Here is a 20,212-nt window from a genome sequence, read left to right on the forward strand (position 1 = left end):
GAATAGCTCGTAGAGACGCGTTATAGTATACAAAGTGGGAATAAAGGCTAGAAAAGTACGAAAAACCAAAAAATTTAGCACGTCGAAAAAAATGGCCAAGAAGGCAATAGTATAGTATGTCGAAAAAGTCAAATTTTGACCCTCCTAAAAATGGCTAAAAATGACATAGAATAGCTCAGAGAGACAGCGTTATAGTATACAAAGTGGGAATAAAGGCCAAAAAGTGTAAAAACCAAAAATTTAGCACGTCGAAAAAATGGCCAAGAAGGCAATAGTATAGTATGTCGAAAAAAGTCAAATTTTGACCCTCCTAAAAATGGCTAAAATGACATAGAATAGCTCAGAGACGCGTTATAGTATACAAACTGGGAATAAAGGCCAAAAAAGTGCAAAAAACAAAAAATTTAGCATGTAAAAAAAAATGGCCAATAAGGCAATAGTATAGTATGTCGAAAAAAGTCAAATTTTGACCCCTCCTAAAAATGGCTAAAAATGACATAGAATAGCTCGTAGAGAGAGGTTATAGTATACAAAGTGGGAATAAAGGCCAAAAAAGTGCAATAACCAAAAAATTTATCACATCGAAAAAAATGGCCAAGAAGGCAATAGTATAGTATGTCGAAAAAAGTCAAATTTTGACCCCTCCTAAAAATGGCTAAAAATGACATAGAATAGCCCGTAGAGAGGTTATAGTATACAAAGTGGGAATAAAGGCCAAAAAAGTGTAAAAACCAAATAATTTAGCACGTCGAAAAAAATGGCCAAGAAGGCAATAGTATAGTATGTCGAAAAAAGTCAAATTTTGACCCCTCCTAAAAATGGCTAAAAATGACATAGAATAGCTCGTAGAGACGTGTTATAGTATACAAAGTGGGAATAAAAGCCAAAAAAGTGCAAAAAACAAAAAATTTAGCACGTCGAAAAAAATGGCCAAGAAGGCAATAGTATAGTATGTCGAAAAAAGTCAAATTTTGACCCCTCCTAAAAATGGCTAAAATGACATAGAATAGCTCAGAGAGACGCGTTATAGTATACAAAGTGGGAATAAAGGCTAGAAAAGTGAAAAAACCAAAAATTTAGCACGTCGAAAAAATGGCCAAGAAGGCAATAGTATAGTATGTCGAAAAAGTCAAATTTTGACCCTCCTAAAAATGGCTAAAAATGACATAGAATAGCTCGTAGAGACGCGTTATAGTATACAAAGTGGGAATAAAGGCCAAAAAAGTGTAAAAACCAAAAAATTTAGCACGTCGAAAAAAATGGCCAAGAAGGCAATAGTATAGTATGTCGAAAAAAGTCAAATTTTGACCTCTCCTAAACATGGCTAAAAATGACATAGAATACATCGTAAAGACAGGTTATAGTATACAAAGTGGGAATAAAGGCCAAAAAAGTGAAAAAAAAACAAAAATTTCAGCATGTAAAAAAAAAAAGGCCAAGAAGGCAATAGTATAGTATGTCGAAAAAAGTCAAATTTTGACCCCTCCTAAAAATGGCTAAAAATGACATAGAATAGCTCGTAGAGACGCGTTATAGTATACAAAGTGGGAATAAAGGCCAAAAAAGTGCAATAACCAAAAAATTTATCACATCGAAAAAAATGGCCAAGAAGGCAATAGTATAGTATGTCGAAAAAAGTCAAATTTTGACCCCTCCTAAAATGGCTAAAATGACATAGAATAGCCCGTAGAGATGCGTTATAGTATACAAAGTGGGAATAAAGGCCAAAAAAGTGTAAAAACCAAAAAATTTAGCACGTCGAAAAAAATGGCCAAGAAGGCAATAGTATAGTATGTCGAAAAAAGTCAAATTTTGACCCCTCCTAAAAATGGCTAAAAATGACATAGAATAGCTCGTAGAGACGCGTTATAGTATACAAAGTGGGAATAAAGGCCAGAAAAGTGCGAAAAACCAAGAAATTTAGCACGTCGAAAAAAATGGCCAAGAAGGCAATAGTATAGTATGTCGAAAAAAGTCAAATTTTGACCCCTCCTAAAATGGCTAAAATGACATAGAATAGCTCGTGAGGCAGCGTTATAGTTATACAAAGTGGGAATAAAGGCCAAAAAGTGCGAAAAACCAAAAATTTAGCATGTCAGAAAAAATGGCCAAGAAGGCAATAGTATAGTATGTCGAAAAAAGTCAAATTTTGACCCCTCCTAAAAATGGCTAAAAATGACATAGAATAGCTCGTAGAGACGCGTTATAGTATACAAAGTGGGAATAAAGGCCAAAAAAGTGCGAAAAACCAAAAAATTTAGCACGTCGAAAAAAATGGCCAAGAAGGCAATAGTATAGTATGTCGAAAAAAGTCAAATTTTGACCCCTCCTAAAAATGGCTAAAAATGACATAGAATAGCTCAGAGAGACGCGTTATAGTGTACAAAGTGGGAATAAAGGCCAAAAAAGTGCGAAAAACCAAAAAATTTAGCACGTCGAAAAAAATGGCCAAGAAGGCAATAGTATAGTATGTCGAAAAAAGTCAAATTTTGACCCCTCCTAAAAATGGCTAAAAATGACATAGAATAGCCCGTAGAGATGCGTTATAGTATACAAAGTGGGAATAAAGGCCAAAAAAGTGTAAAAACCAAAAAATTTAGCACGTCGAAAAAAATGGCCAAGAAGGCAATAGTATAGTATGTCGAAAAAAGTCAAATTTTGACCCCTCCTAAAAATGGCTAAAAATGACATAGAATAGCTCAGAGAGACGCGTTATAGTATACAAAGTGGGAATAAAAGCCAAAAAGTGCAAAAACCAAAAAATTTAGCACGTCGAAAAAAATGGCCAAGAAGGCAATAGTATAGTATGTCGAAAAAAGTCAAATTTTGACCCCTCCTAAAAATGGCTAAAAATGACATAGAATAGCTCGTAGAGACGCGTTATAGTATACAAAGTGGGAATAAAGGCCAAAAAAGTGCGAAAAACCAAAAAATTTAGCACGTCGAAAAAAATGGCCAAGAAGGCAATAGTATAGTATGTCGAAAAAAGTCAAATTTTGACCCCTCCTAAAAATGGCTAAAAATGACATAGAATAGCTCGTAGAGACGCGTTATAGTGTACAAAGTGGGAATAAAGGCCAAAAAAGTGCGAAAAACCAAAAAATTTAGCACGTCGAAAAAAATGGCCAAGAAGGCAATAGTATAGTATGTCGAAAAAAGTCAAATTTTGACCCCTCCTAAAAATGGCTAAAAATGACATAGAATAGCTCGTAGAGACGCGTTATAGTATACAAAGTGGGAATAAAGGCCAAAAAAGTGTAAAAACCAAAAAATTTAGCACGTCGAAAAAAATGGCCAAGAAGGCAATAGTATAGTATGTCGAAAAAAGTCAAATTTTGACCCCTCCTAAAAATGGCTAAAATGACATAGAATAGCTCGTGAGACGCGTTATAGTGTACAAAGTGGGAATAAAGGCCAAAAAGTGCGAAAAACCAAAAAATTTAGCATGAAAAAAAAAATGGCCAAGAAGGCAATAGTATAGTATGTCGAAAAAAGTCAAATTTTGACCCCTCCTAAAAATGGCTAAAAATGACATAGAATAGCCCGTAGAGATGCGTTATAGTATACAAAGTGGGAATAAAGGCCAAAAAAGTGTAAAAACCAAAAAATTTAGCACGTCGAAAAAAATGGCCAAGAAGGCAATAGTATAGTATGTCGAAAAAAGTCAAATTTTGACCCCTCCTAAAATGGCTAAAAATGACATAGAATAGCTCAGAGAGACGTTATAGTATACAAAGTGGGAATAAAGGCCAAAAAAGTGCAAAAAACAAAAATTTAGCACGTCGAAAAAAATGGCCAAGAAGGCAATAGTATAGTATGTCGAAAAAAGTCAAATTTTGACCCCTCCTAAAAATGGCTAAAAATGACATAGAATAGCTCGTAGAGACGCGTTATAGTATACAAAGTGGGAATAAAGGCTAGAAAAGTACGAAAAACCAAAAAATTTAGCACGTCGAAAAAAATGGCCAAGAAGGCAATAGTATAGTATGTCGAAAAAAGTCAAATTTTGACCCCTCCTAAAAATGGCTAAAAATGACATAGAATAGCTCGTAGAGACGCGTTATAGTATACAAAGTGGGAATAAAGGCCAAAAAAGTGTAAAAACCAAAAAATTTAGCACGTCGAAAAAAATGGCCAAGAAGGCAATAGTATAGTATGTCGAAAAAAGTCAAATTTTGACCCCTCCTAAAAATGGCTAAAAATGACATAAAATAGCTCGTAGAGACGCGTTATAGTATACAAAGTGGGAATAAAGGCCAAAAAAGTGCAAAAAACAAAAAATTTAGCATGTCGAAAAAAATGGCCAAGAAGGCAATAGTATAGTATGTCGAAAAAAGTCAAATTTTGACCCTCCTAAAATGGCTAAAAATGACATAGAATAGCTCGTAGAGACGCGTTATAGTATACAAAGTGGGAATAAAGGCCAAAAAAGTGCAATAACCAAAAAATTTATCACATCGAAAAAAAATGGCCAAGAAGGCAATAGTATAGTATGTCGAAAAAAGTCAAATTTTGACCCCTCCTAAAAATGGCTAAAAATGACATAGAATAGCCCGTAGAGATGCGTTATAGTATACAAAGTGGGAATAAAGGCCAAAAAAGTGTAAAAACCAAAAAATTTAGCACGTCGAAAAAAATGGCCAAGAAGGCAATAGTATAGTATGTCGAAAAAAGTCAAATTTTGACCCCTCCTAAAAATGGCTAAAAATGACATAGAATAGCTCGTAGAGACGCGTTATAGTATACAAAGTGGGAATAAAGGCCAGAAAAGTGCGAAAAACCAAGAAATTTAGCATGTCGAAAAAAAATGGCCAAGAAGGCAATAGTATAGTATGTCGAAAAAAGTCAAATTTTGACCCCTCCTAAAAATGGCTAAAAATGACATAGAATAGCTCGTAGAGACGCGTTATAGTGTACAAAGTGGGAATAAAGGCCAAAAAAGTGCGAAAAACCAAAAAATTTAGCACGTCGAAAAAAATGGCCAAGAAGGCAATAGTATAGTATGTCGAAAAAAGTCAAATTTTGACCCCTCCTAAAAATGGCTAAAAATGACATAGAATAGCTCGTAGAGACGCGTTATAGTATACAAAGTGGGAATAAAGGCCAGAAAAGTGCGAAAAACCAAAAAATTTAGCACGTCCAAAAAAATGGCCAAGAAGGCAATAGGTAGGTATGTCGAAAAATATCAGTACCCCAGTGAGTGCGATTAAAGTCTGTCTGCATAAGAATATATAGAGATTGAGCTGAATACATGAAGGTTTGTTTTTCCAAACTCTAGTAAGAACAAGTTCTGTGAACGGAAAGCAGAGATATTCTCAATTTCCGGCCCAGTTTACGCTCATAAATATGATGGAAGCAGGCCAAAACACCTCAGTAAATAAGAGAATAATAATGAAAAAAGTTTAAAAGAGAAAACAAAACAACCTGAGCACACAGGAGGAAGTGATTCGTGAGGTCCCTCTCATGAAAAGTCATTTCATTTATAGATCAATAAATCATTTCTAAATCATTTGTTGCTTCCCAGCAGGAGCATTTCTCACCACTCACCACAAATCATAAATAATGTTTAACGCTAAAAGTAACTTACTAACATGAAATATTCCAAAAATGTTCAGTTAGCTTTTTAATATTTTTATTTTGAACATGTAAACACAACATAACAGGGAAAAAGAAAAAGTTATACATTTACAGGCAGACAAACAAAATTGAATATACAAAAGAATAGAAATAAATACATGTGTACATATATCTATTTCTTTAAAAAAAAATACGGCTGAACATCGATTAATTTGATTTATTATCCGAAAAGGGAGTTCTGTAAATTAATCTGTGGAGTGAAACTGTGGAACGGCTTTAATGTGGAGCAAAAATGAACAAATCACTTTAAAATAATCTATAAAAACCGAAAAAAATGGATTTGCTTTTGTTTTAAACCTTTCCTGTGATTTTGGTTTTATGTTTGTTTTCTTTAACTTTCTCGTGTTTTCGTTTACGTTTGTTTCGGGATTTTTAGGTATGTTCTGTGATTTTTGTTGTTGCTCTTTTGTGTTGTTTTTGTTTTCTTGAACTTTCCTGTGTTTGTATGTTTGTTTTGTTGTTTGGGGGTAACTTTCCTGTACCTTTTACTGATGTTTTGCTTGTTTCTGGGTAGTTTCCTCTTGAGTTTTGATGTTTTCGAGGGAAGTCGCTCTGGTTTTAAAGGGTTACACTCTTTTGCTTGCAGTTCACTGAACGTCCACCAGGCTGCGCTGTCTGATAACAAATAGCAGGTGTGTCAGCAGCAGCCTGCATGGAAGAGACTGAGCGAGTCACAGCAGCACAGAGTGCAGCTTCAGTGAGTGACATAGCGGTTTTTGGACAGTTGAGCCTCTAAATTCAGATTCGGGATCTGATGTGAGTGACGCCTCTCGTATTTCGATCTCGTGGTTTCTCACATTAATGCAGACAAGAAATTAGATGTTTACATTTCTTGCAGTTGTCAAATAACGTCAGAAAACGAGGCAGAAGGTGCCGGTGGTTTGCATTTATTATTATTTGTGTGTCAGATGCTTTTGTGTGTGTGTGTGTGTGTGTGTGTGTGTGTGTGTGTGTGTGTGTGCATACATGTCCTGCAGGCCTTGTTTGTCTATTGTATTTGTGCTTGTTATTGTTTACTCCTGAGGGGAGTGGGGAGCGATTGCATCTGAACACTGAAATTACAGCGATGCCAGACTCTGATAAACACAGTCGGAGAGCAGCAGCCTTCTCATCTCCCCCACGCCGCCCGCCGAGGCCGGCGAGCCCGCGTCACGTGCACGTGGGCGAGGAAACGGGGGGAGGAGATGGAGGAGGAGGCTTCGTCATTTTGGGAATTTCGCAGAACTTTAGGTCACAATTGTGAAAGCTGTTTGCAGAATGTTTCTTTTTTTATTTTGTGGAAATGTTGGATGTTGCTGCAGAGTCCAGGTGAAGTCTAATTAACCCTTTAAAACCCAGAGCGACATCCCTTTTCTTGTTTCAGACTTTCACAACCAGTTAAACCTCCGAACTATGATGAAAAGCCAGAGATCAACTTGATAAGACATGTTGCCAAATTACAAGAAATTAGTCGATTTAGAAAATTATTTTTTTTAAAATGCTGGCAAAAAATGTTTCAGGACAAAAATATAATAAAAATAATATAATAACTTCAATTATCATTACCTGTTTAAAATTTTGGTTTGTTTTTCATATTAATTTTCAGGTAATTTTCTTGTACTTTTTACTAATTTCTTGCTAATTTTTGGATCATTTTGTCTTTCATTGCCTCTTTCCCATGTTTATTAAAAGGCATCAGTCCAATTTGCTCACTTTGGGCCCTTTGTGTTTTTTTACCGAGTTGTGTATTTTTCTAGTTGTTTTATGTCTCTTTGAAGCAATTTTGTGTGTCCTTGTAGTTGTTTTGTTTGTCTTTGTAGCCATTTTGTGTCTATTTGTGGTTGTTTTATGTCTATTTGTAGTAATTTTGCGTCTCTTGGGGTCTTTTTGAGTCTCCTCTCAGTGAGAGTGTATTACTTTGTCATTTGACATTTCGCAGATTGAATGGAGGTGTTATTTAACTACAGAAGTGTCAATATTACTGAGTGCCGGGTTTATTTGGTCCGTAACTTTTGACCAAAAGGTATCGAGAACCTGCCCAAGAGACGAGGAGCAGGCGCTCAGATGTTTTGCTCCCAAATATCTGAATTCAAACCAGCAGCCAATTAGAAGCCACGAGCTCGACTATTTCTGACAAAGCAGAGCAAAAACCCAGTTATTCTTCTGTTATTATGTTTGACTGTCAAAGTGTGTATAAAGTGTGTGAGTGTGTGTGACGTGAGGGCGGGTTGACAGCAGCGTCCTAATGAAACGGCTCCAACATCTGCGCGCGAGCGACCGCAGTAAAAAGACAAAATGTGTGTGTGTGCGTTTCTGCATTAAGGAGTGTATAAAGGTATAAAGGTGTGTGAGCGTGCAGAACGAGTGAAGACATCTGAACATTGTGTTCGGGGGCCCCGGCGCCGCTCTGTATTAGCTTCACCTCGTTATCGTTATCGCCCTCCTCCATTGTGGCATGAAGGGCGGAAAATGATTAGAGGAACAGGTGACAATGGAGGCAGAGATTTCTGCCTTTACCCGGGGCAGCGCCACTGTCAGGTACAGCGGCATTACACTCAAAAGAAAAGAAGAGGGGCGCCGCACAAAAGAGCTCCTTTCTTACTTTAAAAAATCACGTCTTCTTCAGGAGCGCACGGCAGACGCTCACGGAGCCAAATGACTTCCTCCATCCTTCTCTCAGAGAATCACAGAGGAAGACGAGAGCGCTGCAGGGCAGGGGCGTCGCTACGATTTGGGGACACTGGGGGCGGCGGGGACCATATTTTAATGCTTTTTTTATGAACTCTGAAACCTTATTTAGCCTGAAAAAACTTTGTAGTTGTTGGTAATTAGTTCTGAGTAGAAACAGAATACTTTACAACTGCAACATTTATTGACCAGAGTTGGAGAAATAGTCAATATTTTTTATTAAAAGTGGCAGAATTAAACTTCAAAGTTTAAAGTTCATTTAGTCACGCGTAAGTATGGACGGATCATTAGGTCTTTAGGCTTTTTAGTATTATTATTAAGGACTTTTCATTATTTATGAGAGGGGGAAAAAAGAGGAGGCACGTCAAATAATTATTTACGCACTAGAGGGACTTATGTTTTTTTTTTTTTAATTTTGGCTTGGGAGGGAGCATACGACTTTAAATGGCTGTATCTTCACAGGTTTGGAGGGCATCTTTTCTTTAAATTTTTTTTTTAGCAATTTTCTTTAAAATATAAATATATGTATGTATGTATATATATATATATATATATATATATATATATATATATGTATATATATATATATATATATAAATATATACATATATATTTTTTTCCTTCTTTTTTTTTAAATTGTTTTTAAAACCCTTGATCGAATTTTTTTCCTGTTTTTTTTTTTCCAATTTTTTTCATTAAAATTTTCTGATAATTCCCCCCAAAAAAGTGTCAACTTTCTTATTTTAAAACTTTGGTTCCATATGTTTTTTAATAAAATTGTTGTGATGATTGCCGTTTCTTAAATTTTGGGCCATTTTTTTTCTTAACAATATTTGATGATTTTTTTTTTCCTTTAAAAATGTTGTGAATTTGAAAGACTTTTGGCGATTTTCTTTTTCCTTTGAAATATTTTTGTCAATTTTTTGTCATAAAAAGTTTATTGGTGATTTTCTTTTCTTAAATTTTTTGGCAACTAAATCTTATAATTTTTGGTGATTTTTTTCCCTAAAATTTTGGACTTTTTTTATTTTATTTTAAAATTTGTGGTGATTTTTCAAGAAGGACATGCCTTTCAAACCTGTGGGCCCGTCAAAATAAAAATCGCAAAAAAATGTACATATAAAAACAGAAATTTTGTCTGATTTTAAAATTTCTGCCGGTTCCTGCACAAATCATGAGCGACGATCACTTCACGCGTTTTCTCCGCGTCACTCGGGGCGGCTCGATGAAAACTGATCTGGTTATGTTTTAAAAAACACGGGACCGCTGGGTCTAATGACGCCGCTGTTGCAGGAAACGCGCTGTACTCTTCTTCTTCTTCACTCTCTTTTTCTGAAGCGAGAGGAAGAGGAGGGAGCGATGAAGGAGGGACGACAGGAAGCGAGACTGTTTCCCACGGCGACGTATGTGCATGTGAGCGACACGGACTCTGATGTAGTAACGCGGGGGCATTATCTCATTCACCCCCCCTTCTTATCTCAATGCCCCCCCCTTACACAAAGCTATCAGCTGTGTGGACTTTTCTGACTATTTATGTCGGACAAGGTCAGGATCGTTTAAACCGCTCTGCCTCTCTCAGCCCTGCAGATGAGATAGCGCGGGAAGGAGGGGAGAAACGATCGATTCCCGCCGCCACGCAGATTTATTCCCCTCCCCCTCGCCTCTCTCATTCTCCCAATGGGGTTCAGCAGCGAGGCGGGAGGGAGGGTCACCGCTCGCCGCCGCCGGGCTCATCAGTCTCTTTAACACCCCGTGGCGTTTAAAATACAGTAGCAGCCCTTAAACTGACCACTTTTCTCCGGGTCCAAATGAGAGCCGTCCTGCCATCAATCTGAGCGGCGCCTCCGGTTTCAGAGGGGCGGGAATGGCGAGGCCTGTTGAGAGAGAGAGAGAGAGGAAGAGATTTAGACGGGGGATGTGGCGGTTTGTATCATTCACGAGGGCGTTTTACAAATGAAGTGGGGCACTTACTCAAGGCTGAAGGCCTGATTGTGAAGTGGGACGCTCGGCAGTCGAGAATATGGTCATTAGAGGCGGCGATATTTAGGGGTCACGGCGGCTGACGGCAGATATTTAGAGCCGCTGCTGAGTATCTGATGATCGCCATGTCAGTCTGCTGCTAACAAACGTGTCCTGTCTGCGTAATTTCACTCGTTTTTTCTGTTGAGGTGTCTGAGGTTTCTGATGGCGGCCAATAGAGAGCAGCTCAGACCACGTTTTTATCCGAACCCGAGTCTGACAGACCGAACAACGAAAACCAGCACTGACGCCGCCGCTGTTTTTCACTGTTGGAGAGAAACTATTTTAAACTCACCTTTTTAAACACGCTTTTACCGTGTGATTGTTCAGCGTTCAGCTTTTCTTCTTCTGTTTTTAGTATGTTGTCGATTTGTTTTCTGTGTATTTGTGTTCATGTTGCTTATGTCTATGAGTTCCTTCAAAAGCAAAATGTATTCTTACTATTTATTATTATTATTATGATAAATTAATTGATCATAAAATAGAATATTATTATCATAAAAGATTATTTTATGATTAATTTTTGTTGTGAGTTTTTTTGGGTGTTTTGTGGTGTGAGGTGGGTTTTCCTTTAACTTTTTAGAAAAAAATTGAGGATATTTGGGGGTGTATTTCTTTCCCATTTTTTTCCAAATTTTGAGTTTTTGGGTTGTTTTTTTAACTTTAAATAACTGGATGTTTTTGGTTTTACTTTGGTTGTTTGTGTGTGAAAGAGAAAGCGAGAATTTTTAAATAATTCTGTGTGTTTTTGGAGTGTTTTCTTGTTGTTGTTTTATATGTAATTTTGAGTTTGGGGGTGTTTTTATTTATTTATTTGGAGCTATTTTTAAAAAATAATTTTGAGGTTTGGGCATGTTTTGTTTGTTATTAAAGTTTTTTTTTCTGCACTGGGTACTTGTACTTTTAATACTTCAAATATTTACTTCAGTAACATTTTCAGTACAGGACTTTTACTTGTTTCAGTTGTTTCTCTGTGTGGTATTAGTACTTTTACTTAAGTAAAGGATCAGAATACTGCCTCTGTGTGTGTGTGTGTGTGTGTGTGTGTGTGTGTGTGTGTGTGTATGATCCCCTGCCACTCATGTCTTGGGTTACTGTGTTTCTGGCTGTATGATAGATGGCTCAGCCCAACCTCAGAGCCCCGAGCCGGAGCCGCCGGACAGCATGTCACTGCCAGTTTCCGCCAACTGAGTGTGTGTGTGTCTGAATATGAGGATGTCTATGATTCTGTGTGTGTGTGTGTGTGTGTGTGTGTGTGTGTGTGTGTGTGTGTGTTTGTGTGTGTGTCTGGCCAGTTCCGACCCCCCACTGCAACAGGATAGGTGGGTAAGGACGGCCTGGCAGTGTGTTTGCGTGTGTGTGTGTGTGGAGTGTGAGCTGCCTGAGGTCCGTGTCCTGCTGAGTGTGGCGGCCCCGGCCCTTTCCTGTCCAGACCACACGTCTAACCAAAACCCAATGTGTGTTTATGGGTGGGTGTGTGTGTGTGTGTGTGTGTGTGTGTGTGTGTGTGTGTGTGTGTGTGTGTGTGTGTGTGTCCAGGACAGTCCCAGTCATTCATAATTCCATTTAAGGCTGCATCTGAGGATTATTTCATTCATGTTTTTTAATCTTTAAAGTGTCAGAAATCTGTGAAAAATGTAGAAAGTGACATCTTTTAATCGCTTGTTTCATCCGAACCCATAGTGACATTTATTAATTGATATTTAATAAATAATCTATAAAATTGTGAGCCCAAAGTGACATTTTTTAAATTGCTTGTGTTGCCTGACAGATAGTCCAAAAATGCACACATTACAAATAAATAAATAAGACAAGCAGTAAATCTTAATATTTAAACCACTTAAACAAGCATTTATTAGCTCTTCTTTATCGTTCATTAGTTATATTGTGCGTTACAACTGAAAGCTCCAGAACTACAGCTACTAAATGGACTTTGTAGTGAGATTTTTGGGGATTTTTGCTATTTTGCTTCCATCCAGGGTCAAAAACAACATTTCTTTAAGTGCTGAACTTAAAAATGTGGAAAACTACATCTTCTGAAGAAGGCTATGTGATTTGACCAAAAGCTCCAGAAAAGCTGCTAAATGGATGTTTTAGTGAGACTTGTTTTTGTCAGCTGCTTTTCACCAAGCCAAAAAATTAACTTTTAATCTCAACAGCGACTACCGATATAAGACCTTTAGTTATAAACGTGTTAAACTTTCTAAATCAGGGACACTCAACCTGCTGTGCTCGGGGGCCACTTTTGTAAAATGACAGAAGTCCAGGGGCCAGTCGCAGCGGCCCCACACATGCTTTCAGGACATTTTTAGGATTTTAGGACGTATTAAGTATTTTAGGACATTTCTAGGATTTTGGCCTGTTTCTAGAACTTTGGGACATTTCTCTGATTTGAGGAGGTTTCAAAGATTTAAAAGTATTTCTAGGCTTTTAGAGCATTTTAGGACATCAGTGTCTCAGCTGTGTCCTCTGTCGGGGGTGTGGGGGATCCTCCACTGACTCTTTATTTGATCAACAAGCTCTATTTTGATGCTGTTTTATGTCTCTGACACCTTATGGAGACAAAAAGGACAAAAACTATTCACAGTGAGTCACTTTATTTTATAGTGAAATTAAAAATCGTCGCGGGGCCACTGGGCACCCTATCAGGGGCCAGATTTGGCTCGGCAGGCTGTAAATTGAGTGTCACTGAGTGTTTCTTCTTCTCCTAAAAGTTGGTCTCCTCGGACCTCCTCCATCTCTCCATCTAATATTCTCATTTTTTAAAACTTTTCTCCCTATTTTTGCGACTTCTCTCCCTCCAATCTGTGATTTTGCTTAAAAATAGGTTTCCCGAGATTTCGCCGCCGATATCAGACAAACGAATGGCACCTAGAGGAGAAGGAAAAATAAGTAGTCAAATCCGGCGTGCCCCCCCTTCTTCCCTATTCTTCCTCCCTCTCTCCAGCGCTGCCAGCAGACAGTGTGTTTCTCAGCGTAGTGGAGATTATAGCCGGGAATGACAAGCACGCCGTCTGATACCATATCCGCTCTGAATTACAGATCAGCCCTTTTTAAATGATATTTTAAATACTTGCTGCAGGCTGCGAGTTTTCACAGGGTCTTATTTCATTGTTATTATACTAGTACCATATTTTTGTTAGAAAATCAGTGTTGGCGCTTATTTAAATGAGGGAGAGTGGAAGCCGATATACACTCCAGTGTGTTATTTTACTGTGCCACTTTGGAAAATCCCCCTCCTCCTCCTCCTCGGCTACACTCCTCACATACACCCACCACCAGCCTTTTTTTTAGTGGTGGGAATTAAAAGGGAGCGCTGTGAAGAGGACAAAAGAGAAAGGACAAATTGTAATTAGTTTGATTTTTTGTGTGTGTGTGTGTGTGTGTGTGTGTGTGTGTGTGTGTGTGTGTGCTTGGCTGTGAGGTTGGTGAAGCCCATTAAGGGTTAGATTCCCACACAGAAAGACGACTGGCTTTGATTACCTCTCTCATGTGTCTGAGGAGGAAACGGAGGGGAGAAGACGGGTTGCTAAAAAAAAAAAAAACGGACGCGGATTCGAGTTGAATTGTTTCACCGTCGCTCATTTTGATCATTGAATTAATGTGCAAAAAAATGTCCCTTTGTTTTCCTTTTTTTTAAGACAGGCAGGTCAGGATTTGGAGGAGGTGTAGTGCGCGCGGTGGCGTGCTGGGTGGCGCTGTTGTCCCAGCGATGCTCCCGCTTTTGGATTAAAGGTCCCTCGGTTTCAGTCGAAGGCTCTGAGCTCTTTGTGCTTTGGCGTTTCATGATGGGATTCTCTGGAGAGCAGAGGATGGAGAACGACACTCCTTCCCCCTCTAACCCTCTGTCTCCCTCTCTCCTCCCCTCTCTCCCTCTCCTCCCCTCTCCTCTCCTCTCCTCTCCTCTCCTCTCCTCTCCTCTCCTCTCCCTCGCTCTCTGCTGGAATACACCCTAACCTTGACATATTGAGAATGAAAACGACGGTTCCACATCCCATGCTCGCTTGTTGACAGCGTTAACACTCTTTTCATGTGTGTTTTGATAGCTGAAAATGAACCATATTAGACTGTTATGAGAAATTATGTTTAGTGTGTGTGTGAGGCCATGCAGCGCCTGTGTTTGTGTGTGTGTGTGTGTGTGTGTTTGTGTGTGTCCACAATTTTTTTAGACAGAAAATCATTTTTCGTTTGCTCCCACGCTCTTAATTCACACACATGCACAGCACTAATTGTGCTCCCTGTTTGTTTATTGGGTCTGAGAGAAAAGTATGTAAAAAAATAAGACCCAGGGGACTGAAAGCAGAGCTGGTGGGGCTACACCAGTGAGACTCAACTTATGGCATGCGGGATAAATCTGGCCCCTGACAGAGTGCTGAGTGGCCCCCAAATGTTTTCTAATTCACAATAAAAAAAAGTGATTCACACTGTGAATTGTTTTGTGCTTTTAGTCTCCATAAGGTGTCAGAGTGCAAAAAACAGCATCAAAATAGAGCTTGTTGATCAATAAAGTGCCAGTGGAGGATCCCCCACACCCCCGACAGAGACACGAATGTCCTAAAATCATAGAAATGGTCTAAAATCAAAGAAATGTCCAAAAATTCTAAAAACGTCTTAGAATTGGAAAAATGTCCGAAAATCCTAGAAACATCCTAAAATCCAAGAAATATCCCAAATCAGAGAAATGTCCTAAAATTCATTCATTTTAGGCTGTTTTCAGGATTTTAGGACTTTTCTTGGATTTCAGGATGTGTGCAGGATTTTAGGACAGGAGGGTCTTTGTAAGGACCTCTGTCTGACCTTTTTTTAAAACCACAACACTGTATTGTGACTTGAGTATTGTGACACTGTGTTATTGCGGAGCCTCCAGCAGATTAAATCAGTCACGCCGCATCTTTCAAACTTCATCATCACATAATGACACAAGTCGCTGTCCGACGGACTGCAGCAGGTCTGTTTTTACAGCGTTTATCTCAGGCTGAGTAACACAGTGAGTAACAGACGGTGGAGACAGACCTCCAGCCGCCGGCTCCAGTGGAGTCCTGCTCTAATGATGCTCACTTCCCCCCTATTCTCTGTGTGTGTGTGTTTGTGTGTTTGTTTATGTGTGTGTGTGTGTGTGTGTGTGTTTTCACATCAGTGTTTATGTCATAATTGAAGCCGTGGCCCCTCTTTGCCCTTATGAGAGTCATTATACAGTATGTACAAAAGTATTAGAAGATATTTATTGTGTCAGTCTGGCTCTCTCTCTGTGTGTGTGTGTGTGTGTGTGTGTGTGTGTGTGTGTGTGTGTGGAGTCAATCACAAAGCATTTGTGGCCACTTATGCAACATTCAGTCAACGCTTCATTTGTTGACCGGTTTTGGTTTTAAAAATGAGGAATGTCTCATCGTAATGAAATGAGTTCGTGTCTCAAAGTGTCAGACAGAGGTGAGTGTTTCTCTTCCTGGTAGACTGTGTGTGTGTGTGTGTGTGTGTGTGTGTGTGTGTGTGTGTGTGTACGTTTGACAGGAGAAAGGTTACAGGAGCTGTCAATTAAAAACACATTAGGACCTGATATCTTTGTTACCCCTTAAACCAGCTAAACTCAACGTGCGTTGCTTGGATTTTAAGATGTTTCTCCAATTTAAGGATGTTTCTAGAATTGCAGGACAATTCAAGGATTGTAGGATATTTCTCAGATTTCCACACGCTCCCAGAATTTCAGGATGTTTCTAGTATGTTCGGCTATTTCTTGGAGTTTAGCACATTTCTGTGCTGTTAGGACTTTTTGAATATTTTAGGATGTTTCTAGGATTTAAGAACACTCCTTGAAATTTAGGATGTTTCTCCAATTTTGGGACATTTCTCGGATTTTAGGACGTTTTGAGGATTTAACAACATTTCTAGGACATTTTTAAGATTTTACGATGTTTGTAGAGTTTAAAGACATTTCTAGGTCCTCGGGACATGTTTCCAATTTTAGGTAATTTCTAGCATTTTATGACATTTGTAGGATTTTAGGATGTTTGTAGAGTTTTAAGAAATTTCTGGGATTTTTTAAGATTTCTCCAATTATAGGACGTTTCTAAGATTTTAGGACATTAGGGTCTTATCTGTGTCCTCTGTCGGGAGTGTGGGGGATCCTCTGGCATTTTTTTGATCAACAAGCTCTATTTTGATGCTGTTTTATGCACTCTGACACCTTGTAGATACTAAATCATCATCTTGGTCAAATATTGAATCAGTCACCAGTGAAGACAGGGTGCATGTTTCACTTTGTGCACAATGTGCACAAAAATGTCAGGGTTGCATGTTGTGTTAAATCCAAAAAATAAATTTAGCTACACCTTAAAACAAGGCTTTTTTTCCTTGTCACACTCAAAAAGTTGACATTTTTTAAATCCAAGTTCTCACCAATCCGTGACAATATGCAAGTGAAAGTGAAAAATGTCCGATTTAATGGGTTTTTCATTTCAGGCCTGGAGGCGATCCATAGCTTCAATCGAAAACTGCAGCATCGATGTGTTGGTTCAACCCGAGTATCAGTTCACGGACGGTATACATCTCGGCTTTTAATCATCTTCCACGCGCGTATGTGTATGTTTTGCGTGTTTAAATGATCACGCATGTGGAGTCGTCCCTGATCTGCATGCGGAAAGGAAGTAAAAAAAGGACAGAGAAAAATGGAGACGAGGAGGAGGAAAATGAAACCTGGGAGCAGGAGTTGAGGGAGAGGTGAGAGGACGGCGGCAGATAGACGGAGCGCGAGAGGAGCGGGAAGGAAATTGAAACGGTGTGATGAGAAGGAGAGAAAATGGTCGGGAAAGGGAAGAGTCTGCTGTATTTGATGGATGAATGCGTTTGCTGAAGTTGAGCATTCACATGAGTCAAGTCACGCATCAATCAATGGATGAGTCACACGTGTAAAGGAAATAAATATCAGATATTGGACTGTAACAGTGAGCTGCGATGCTGAAAAGAATTCTATCAATAAAAGTCTGAGTGGACAGTTTTGGTGTCAAATGACGAAAATGCTAACTTCAGTATAGTTAATAGATGAAAATAAGAGATTGTCCAGAAAAACTAACAGAAAAAATGTATATTTTTAGCCAACGATACTCAATTTATTTACAACAAAATAAGTTTTAATTAGAATTAAAATAAAGTGATCGACACTGTGAATTGTTTTTGTCCTTTTAGTCTCCATAAGGTGTCAGAGAGCATAAAACAGCATCAAAATAGAGCTTGTTGATCAAAAAAAGTGCCAGTGGAGGATCCGCCACACCCCCGACAGAGGACACAGAAAAGACACTAATGTCCTAAAATCATAGAAATGTCCTCAAATCCTTGAAATGTCTCAAAATCCTACAAATGTCCAAAAGTGTCCCAGAAAACACTTTCTAAAACACTAGAAATGTCCTAAAATCTTAAATATTTCCCCAAATCCTACAAACTCAAGGAATGAGTAACGTGTGTGAAGACAATAAATAGAAGAAATCGTCCTAAATTGAAAAGAATTATAGCTTTGGTGTTAAATGACGTAAATGCACACACACACACACACACACACACACACAGAGAATACAGGCATTGTGTGGAGGACAGCACTGCTCACAAGCCATAGAGCTTTAAAAATCAGCAGTAAAAATTTATTTTGTATTCCCCTCTCCAAAGCAAAAAAAACCAAAACAAAACATAAGTTCCTCCCCATTTCTTAAAAAAAGCCTTTTAAGAAAAATGCAGACTATTTTTCTAACTGCAGTCAATAAATGTTTAAAGAAAGCAGTTATCAAGTGTTTCGTTTTTACTCTGTGCTCATTATTTCTAACATTTCAACGTCACAATTCAGAATTCAAGTTTTAAAAAAAAAGTTTTCGGGGTATAGAGGGTGCCAGAGTGCAAAAAAAAGGCATCAAAACAGAGCCCCCCACCAAAGAGGTCTGGGCTGAGCCCCCAGAGGCCTTAAATCCTTGAGACGCCCCTGCTGCGAGGTAGCAGGTTTTGTTTTTGGTAATACACCTCCATAAACACCCAAATATAGAAGGTTTGGGGCGGCGATTTCGAGCTCTTACTCACTTTGTCTTCTCTCTCTCACACACACACACACACACACACACACACACACACACACACACACACACACACACACACACACACACACACACACACACACTAAACTGTGCACAGCCTGGTTCTCACACCATCAGCTGTGACCTGGTTAGCTTTAAGCCGCAGTTTGAGCCTGGCCCTTAGTCGAGGTTGGCTGCTCAGACAGGGCAATAGTTTGCGCGCGCGCGCGCGCACACACACACGCACACACACACACACACACACACACACACACACACACACACACACACACACACACACACACACACACACACACACACACACACACACACACACACACACACTGGCCACTGTGGCTAATTGAATGGCCAGGGCAGGAGGTCCAGGTCTTTATGCTGGTGGAGAGGAGCCATGAATATCTCTGTTTCATTTGGACTTCACACAGCGAGGCGATGGGAAAAAGGTAACGAGTGTGGGAACCGGCAGCTTCAGGCTTCAAATGTTTACTTTCCTTAAAGCTCTGAGGGGTGAGAACATAAACCTGTGTTCAAGAAAATAAGAGTTTTTGTTTGATTAGAATATCGACACTAGATTTATTCAACACTGGCCGTCTGCGGGACGCTCGTAAACCAGAGACACTCAACACGCTTTGCTTGGGGGCCACTTTTGCAAAATGACAGCAGCCTATTAAATGTTTCTAGGATTGTAGGGTGTTTGTAGGATTTTAGGATATTTCTAAGATTCTAAAAAATTTGATGGAGTTTTTTGTTATAAAATGTTGGCTTTTCTTTCTTTAAATATTTTTCATTTTTATCTAAAGAAGTATAATAATAATCTTACACATTGTTTTGGCAATTTTCTGTCCCTAAAATAATTTTGCATTTTTTTTTAGAATTTATTGCTAATTTTCAAAGAAGACGTGCCTTCCAAACCCTGGGATCAGCCAGAATAAAAATCACCAAAATTACACCATCTGTCACAGCCAGAAACTGTAAAAACATAAATCATGACATGATTTTTAAATTGCTGATGCTATTTGAACACGTCATGTGGAACGAACACTTGATGCATTTTCCCAGAGTCACTCATGGAGGCTCGGGTGAAAATATTTGTAGCTTTGGGGAGGGGAGGGTTAAAAAAAACCCCACCTCCCTCCTCTGATAAGTGATGATGTGTCCCTTATGCTTTATGTTTGAAAACATAAATATATGTGTGTCCTTTGGCGCCGAGGCCTGATGACGCCTCATCTTTCCAATGACGTCATTCACAGGCTGCACTGGTGTCAGATGTGCGGTACGCCTCATGTTTATGTGTTAATTTTTCTGAATCTTGTTTTTAGCTGGAAGTGTGGTTGCGTTGCCGGTCCCGTTTTTCCGTCTTTCAACGGCGTACGTGTCTGTTTTGAGAGTTCAGTCAGGCTACGCTGATTTTCTGCTGCAACTGTTGAGTAATCAGAGCCAGCTCTGCTGAATCACTGACATTTAGAGGCAGGTTTTGACTGTTGAACCGTCAGCTGTGTGACAGGCGTAACAGGCCATAAAGAGGGAGTGGAAGTTTCTTTATTTTTGGCAACATTGGTGAAAAAAACGTCTTTATTTATTGAGCTTGTTTGATTTTTGCAGCACCCTCTTCAGTGAAATCAAATTAATCAGTGAAACGCTGAAGATTAATTGTCGTTAAGGTTGACGTAGGGCTGATTCTTCATTATCGTAAGATACACAGACAAATATTTCACAGTTAAAGCCTGTTTAATTTGAGGATCTCTTTCTTTTCTCCCACTTCTTATCGTTAATTTATTATTTTTTTTCTGTTGCTGTATTAAAATAATCTCTGCTCTTTT

At 38.8% G+C, this 20,212-nt stretch overlaps 1 protein-coding gene across 2 annotated transcripts in view; it reads right to left on the reverse strand.

Annotated features, from left to right (window-relative positions):
• Positions 1 to 8,865: 8,865 nt before the first annotated feature.
• Positions 8,866 to 20,212, reverse strand: part of LOC148185827 (uncharacterized) — a 377,412-nt gene continuing 366,065 nt past the window's right edge. The window contains exon 7 of one of the 2 annotated variants that reach the window (XR_015775442.1): positions 8,866 to 10,178. The gene's annotated coding sequence lies outside the window, so the exon portion shown is untranslated. The remainder of the gene's footprint in view (positions 10,179 to 20,212) is intronic. The other variant, XR_015775443.1, reaches the window with a different exon arrangement.

The sequence above is a fragment of the Plectropomus leopardus genome, chromosome 22 (genome assembly GCF_026936395.1).
Source record: "Plectropomus leopardus strain MGB_pleo_1.0 chromosome 22, ASM2693639v1, whole genome shotgun sequence".
In the NCBI taxonomy this organism is placed as follows: domain Eukaryota; kingdom Metazoa; phylum Chordata; class Actinopteri; order Perciformes; family Serranidae; genus Plectropomus; species Plectropomus leopardus.